Here is a 6,586-nt window from a genome sequence, read left to right on the forward strand (position 1 = left end):
CTTTGCTGCTGTTATTTATGCATGCGCCAAGTGAAAATACATTTACACTTTGCAAAGTAAAATTCACTTTACAACAGAATATTCAGCTACAGTTGTACCTTGAAAGCCGAACGGAATCCGTTCTGGAAGTCCGTTTGACTTCCAAAACATTTGGAAACCAAAGTACGGCTTCTGATTGGCTGCAGGAAGCTCCCATCGATCGTTCGGATTCCAAAGAATGTTTGCAAACTGGAACACTCACTTCTGGGTCTGAGTAAAAAGGCGTTTGGGAACCAAGGTACAACTGTACTTCTTATTGTTCAAGTGGTACCTAAGCATCCCCCCCCCCCCGCCACAATTTAGGTTGTCACAAAATTTTTGAGAAGCCAACACGAATAGTGTGTAATTTAGAACGAACAGCAGAACAAGAATGGGGGAGCACTGCTGTGCAATCAGTTTGGTCAAAAACATAAAAATTAAATAAGAACTAAAACCTGAATCAGGTAACATTCACCATGTGTACCAAGATGCACAAACGGTAACTCACAATTTCTTTCACTGGACTACTTTGCAGTAAATGGATGTGTAAAGCACAAGGGAAATGAACGAAAAGTTAGTTGGTATCTTCCCATTCAAATATACATCTCACCCCTGATGTCATTGTAGACATTGGGTTCATTAAGTGCTATTTTAAAAGCAAGTAGCACTTAAAAGAAAAAAATGGCTGGCAATACAGCATCTCTAACTGGATAATAATAGACCTTAGAAGCCACTAATTTCAATTAAAGCAAGTATCCATGCCTTCCATAAATCTGTGTGGTCACAGAGGCCTAAAATCTGAAGACCGATTGCAGAACTCAGGATACAGACTCCACATTTGTGGACCATTAATATGTTAAAAGACAAAACAAAAAGCAAACTGTAAGGAAGTGCAAAAAGCAAATCAGTACCCTCAGCAAAGTCTGCAAAATTATTTTAATATCACCATTTATTTAAAAAATCTGCATGACACTGTTTACATAAGAGTTGCCATCACACAACAAAGTTCAGTGGGAGCAAAAAAGGGCCTCTTCTGAAGTTAATAGTACTAATTGAAATTCAACACTTTGTCAGTTTGTATGGGAGGCGTTCCAATGACTGACCCTTCGATCCTAAAGCTACACTGAACTCAACACACACACACTTCCTCATAAAAAGGTCTCTATATGCCAAAGTGTCTCCCAGACCTCACCGTAAGGCTTGCAACATAAAACTGAACCCTTGGTGCAGTGGCGTAGCGTGGGTTGTCAGCACCCGGGGCAAGGCAAGTAATTTGCGCCCCCTAACCCGTGGGGGTAGGGGGCGCAGGTAGGGGCAGAGAGCTGCGAGTGCGAGCGCCCCCCCAGATGTTGCGCCCGATGCAGCCAGCCCCCCCTGCACCCCCCACGCTACGCCACTGCCTTGGTGACAACTTACAGGGTCCATGAGATCCTTAACTCCTGGTGCTTTGATTTTTACTTAAAAGCAGTCACTGGACCCTCATCAAGTCTTTCCCTCTGCCCAGTCTAAACCTCCCTCCCACCAACCACTATGTACCAATATTGTACAGCTTCTCCAGAAAAACAAACAGCTTTTGGGGGGTGGGGACAATTTGGATGAGGTGAAGTGTAACCACTCCACTTTGAAGCACCACTTCTCATATCTTAGTCTGCGACCACTTCAGAGTGAAAATACAATCTTCACACATATCCCTGGTCCCTCATGAATCATTCTGCAGATCAGAAACAATACTGATTTCTCAGAGCATTTGAGGAAAAGTTTGGGATCCGAGCACCAGACCCCATACTGTTCTGGCTCTCTCCAGAGAAGGCTCCGCTCCCGCGCGGGACCAGCAGCGGATTCGGGCCGGCGGCACCCGCGACCACCCGGCCCCGGGTACCCCTCCCCGAAGCAGCCAGGCCGGGCGCGGGGGGGGGGCTGCCTCCGAGGGGCGCTGCCGGGCCCCCTGCCCTTCCCTCGGGAGCAAGGCCCCTCCAGCCCCGCCGGTGCGAGCGAGGTCGCGGAGGAGGCGAGGCAGCGCCGGGTGGGCCGCCTATGCCCGCACGGGGGGCTCGTTTCCAGGAGCAGCGCAGGCTCGCCAGGCCGCCGCACCCCGGGAAGCGCAGCGGGTGCCCCCTCGAAAAGAGGGGCGTCGAGAGGGAGCCCTCCTTCCCTCCCCCTCCTCCCGCCGTCTGGGGCGGGCGCGCCCTGCGCGAAGCAAGCCACCGCCGGCATCCTCTGGGCAGGAAGGATGCGGCAGGCGGCAGCAGCAGCAGGGTGGCTCCCTGGCGGCGGGCGGGCGACGCCTTCCTGCCCGCCGGGCGAGGCGCACTTGCGCGCCCGGGGAGCCCGGGGTCCGGGCCGAGCCCTTCCCCACTCGCCGGGCAGGTCGTCTCCGCCGCCCGCCGAGCCCCCAGCCCACGCGGCTACCCGCTCCTCCCGGGCGTCTCCTGCCGCTGCCCGGGGCCCCCGCCGCGTCCACTTGCCTTGGGGGAAGCCGAGGGTCCCGAGGCAGCCCGGCGCCGGCAGAGGGAAGCGGGGCGGGCGGCGGGCGCGCCGCCTGCCAGGCTGTGCTGCGCTGGGCTCGGCTGCGCGCTCCTCCCCGCCGGGCTGGGGCCGCAGCTCCGCCTCCCAGCGCCTTGAAGCGCGCCGCGCTCGTCTGGATTGGCGCCGGGCCCCGCCACTCCAGCGCGCCGCCGCCGCCGCCGCCCTCGCCTCTCCCCCGCCTGCGGCGGCCGGGGCTCCGGAGGATGCTGAGGGAGAGGCGCTGCGCCCGCCGGCACCTGCGCGCGGACCCAGCGCGATTAAGGAGCGCGGCGGCGGCGGCGGCGGCCAGGGAGTTCCGCGCTCCTCTGGGGCCTCCTGCGGGCGCCTGGCTAAGTGGACGCCGCCAGAATAGGCTGCCGCGCGAGGTGGGCCTGGGACCGGATCCAGCCACGCTTTCCCTCTGCCCTGACGTACGCGCACGAAGGCTTCCGAATTGGCCCGTCCCTGGAGACGCGCTCGCCAACCCCCCCCCCTTCTGACGGCGCCCCTTTTCTACCTCCGACCCCCATCATTCCTGTATCCGCAAGAGCTCCCGGCGCAATTAAGAGAGCGGGATGAATCGAAAGGCCGTTTGAAAGAGCGCAGACGCCTCAGGAGCAACACTCTACTTCTGGTGGTGCTTCTCACAGTGGCCCGTTCGGACTAGAAATCTTTTTCCATGGAGCCCCACTTTTCGTAGAGATTTTAGCACTCGCCCTCAAGAAGTGCTTGAGGGACGGGACCGCCACACGGGGGGCAACTACGCCTGACGCTGCTGCAGGGTTAATTACACGCTTATCTGGTTTGCAACAATTTTTTAAAGTAAAAGTAACCTGTGCTTTACATCATTTCCAATTAATTGCAATCTTACAATGACTCGTTTTAACTTTTTATGGCAGCACTCAAACTTTTGTAGCCTGCATTTTTATATGCACTGCAACAAATAGTGACATGCTTCATAGTGAAGAATGGGCTGGTCCCGTTACTGGGGGAAATCAGGCCTCCAATACTTCGCCCAGTAGCTGCTCCGCCATGTGCAGAAATGCTCTCCAGATGCTGCAGAACCTGAGAGCCCATAAATCAATGGCACAAACATGGGTGTAGCCAAGGGAGGGGGGCAGCTTCCCTCTTAAGTAAATAAATAAAAATACGTAACTGAGGTTCTGCCACCACCACCCATAAATCTTGGCTGTGCCCATGGGCACAAGTAGGATGGCAAGGATATTTGTGCCAGCCACAAGATGCAAGACCCCTCTCCTGGTATGGGACTCTGCCACTCACACACTGCCTGCCCCTCAGCTGATCAAGCTCTCATACCGCTCTTGCTCATGGCAAGGAAGAAGCAGCTGAGATACATTTCAGACATGGTAAATCATTGTATTTAGCTGTTGATATGGCGCTGTGGTCTAAACCACAGAACCTAGGACTTGCTGATCAGAAGGTTGGTGGTTCGAATTCCTGCAACAGAGTGAGCTCCCATTGCTCAGTCCCTGCTCCTGCCAACCTAGAAGTTTGAAAGGACGTCAAAGTGCAAGTCGATAAATAGGTACCGCTCTGGCGGGAACGTAAACGGCGTTTCCGTGCGCTGCTCTGGTTCGCCAGAAGCGGCTTAGTCATGCTGGCCACATGACCTGGAAGCTGTACGGCGGCTCCCTCAGCCAATAAAGCGAGATGAGCGCCGCAACCCCAGAGTTGGCCACGACTGGACCTAATGGTCAGGGCTCCCTTTACCTTTACATCTTGATGTTAACAACCAAATTTTACTCGGGCCTACTGGAAACCCATTGGATCCATCAACCTCTAAGGGTGGACCATCCTTACCTGGGTAGGTCCCTCACCTCTGCAGAGGGTGCTAAACCAGCAGAATCTCTAATCTGTCCCAATTGCCCAATGTCAGGAACACACACACACTCTATATCCCCTCACATCTGGACAGAGCAGAGAGAGAGAATTTATATACAACACAGCAACTTGCCCTCCCTGACCCAAATCTGTCCTGATGCTGCAAGGAGTACCTAGGTGGGCACAGCCAGGTGAGACCAACTCTGCCCTGCTCACCCACCCAGGTTTCAGTGATACAGACCAGATTAGCTTCCTTATCCATTATCAAATCATGGAAAGCTGGTTTCATCTGACCTGAGATAATTTATTGTGTAACCGTACTGGTTGCTATTGCTATATTTTATTGTGGGCAAAATGAATGCACAGCTGGATTGTTGTCAATACAGGGGGGATTTTAAGTTGTACTTTTTATGGAAAGAATGGTGATGAAACCACTCTCTCTCTTGACTGCTTCAGGGCCTTGTCCCTAGAGCCCGTGAGCATTTTGTAAAACCTGGAATGGAACTGTTTTGATTCTGGTGACCTGGAACACGTAAAACACAGACTAAATTCAGCTGAGTTTTAAGAAAGGGCGTGTAGAGGAAAGGGGAAATCACAAAGGAGTAGTGTACACGAGCAGGAAAAAAGTCAAGCTGGCCAAAGCTCAGAATGAATTGCAAGAGAGGTTTTAAAATAATAATAAAAAGGTCTATTCAGCTATGTTCAAAGCAAGAGGGAGAACCAGGAAGCCATAGGCCCTCTGTGTGGAGAAGATGGAAAAATGTCATTGGGTGAAAGGGAGAACAGCTCAACACCTGCTTTGCCTCCTGTCTTCACCTGAAAGGAAAGCAGTGCCCAACCTGGTGATAACAGAATAAACGGTGGAGAGAGGGAGCTGCAGCCCAAGATAGGAAAAGAACACCTAGCTACTTGAAACATACTGTATTGGCCTGAATATAAGCCACACCCAAATATAAGCCACGCCTTTAAAATTGGAGGGGGGGGGGAGAGAAAAAAGACCCAAGTATAAGCTGCTCTATTCATTGCTGCTTCTGGCTACATACTGGGGGGGGGGGGGAGCTGCACTGTGTTGCCGCCGGCCTTTCCCCTTCCTGGCCTTGGAGAAGAGGACAGGGGACAGCGTGTGGGGCGGGCACCGCTTTGCCGCTCTCCTGGCGCTGATTGTCCCTAAGGTCGCGAATATAAGCCGCACTTTAACTTTTCATGGTCAGAATTGGGGGGGGGGGGGAGTGTGGCTTACATTAAGGCCAATATGGTATTCAAATCTCCAAAAACAATCTGGATCTTTTAACTTGGTGGCCAAATCTTACAATCATTTTTGGCCATTTCTTAAGGGTCTCTACTGAAATACATATGGGTAAAGTCTGAAACAGAAATACAGTGGTACCTCGGGTTACATACACTTCAGGTTACATACACTTCAGGTTACAGACTCTGCTAACCCAGAAATAGTACCTCAGGTTAAGAACTTTGCTTCAGGATGAGAACAGAAATCGTGCTCCGGCGGCGCAGCAGCAGTGGGAGGCCCCATTAGGTAAAGTGGTGCTTCAGGTTAAGAACTGTTTCAGGTTAAGAACGGACCTCCAGAACGAATTAAGTACGGTGTACCTGTAAAAACTTTGGCGCTACCACCATCTTGACTGATGCCACTCTACCCATCTGCCACAGACAGACAGATGGCCTTAGACCAAATGTTTAGATCTTTATATGTATATTTTTCACTAGTGACAAAAAATTAGCTCTATAAATACTTCTGTTTCCCTGGGGGCCTGTGACTAGAATGCCTGCGGGTTGGAGACCATCAGGGCAATATCACCAGCAAAGATATTTAGTGGAAAACTCTGCCCATTTCTCAAGATAACTTTTATTTTCTGGTTATTCTGGATGGCGTCAGCTAGGACTTTGTTTGACAAAGCAAGTAGCAAAGGGGACAAGGGACAACCTTGATTGGTGCCCCTTTGTGTGTTCAGAATATCCAAATATTGTCCATTTACCCTTACCACTGCCTTGCTATTGCTATACAGTGGTACCTCGGGTTACATACGCTTCAGGTTACATACGCTTCAGGTTATATACGCTTCAGGTTACAGACTCCACTAACCCAGAAATATTACCCCGGGTTAAAAACTTTGCTTCAGGATGAGAACAGAAATCGTGCTCCAGCGGGAGGCCCCATTAGCTAAAGTGGTGCTTCAGGTTAAGTACAGTTTCAGGTTAAGTA

The 6,586-nt window shown here is 51.9% G+C and overlaps 1 protein-coding gene across 9 annotated transcripts in view; it reads right to left on the bottom strand.

Annotated features, from left to right (window-relative positions):
- Nucleotides 1-2,609, bottom strand: part of JAKMIP1 (janus kinase and microtubule interacting protein 1) — an 85,609-nt gene extending 83,000 nt beyond the window's left edge. For all 9 annotated transcript variants that reach the window (XR_013394289.1, XM_077934483.1, XM_077934482.1 and 6 more), the window contains exon 1: nucleotides 2,484-2,609. The gene's annotated coding sequence lies outside the window, so the exon portion shown is untranslated. The remainder of the gene's footprint in view (nucleotides 1-2,483) is intronic.
- Between the last annotated feature and the right edge of the window lie 3,977 nt (nucleotides 2,610-6,586).

Source organism: Podarcis muralis, chromosome 9 (assembly GCF_964188315.1).
Source record: "Podarcis muralis chromosome 9, rPodMur119.hap1.1, whole genome shotgun sequence".
Lineage (NCBI taxonomy): Eukaryota > Metazoa > Chordata > Lepidosauria > Squamata > Lacertidae > Podarcis > Podarcis muralis.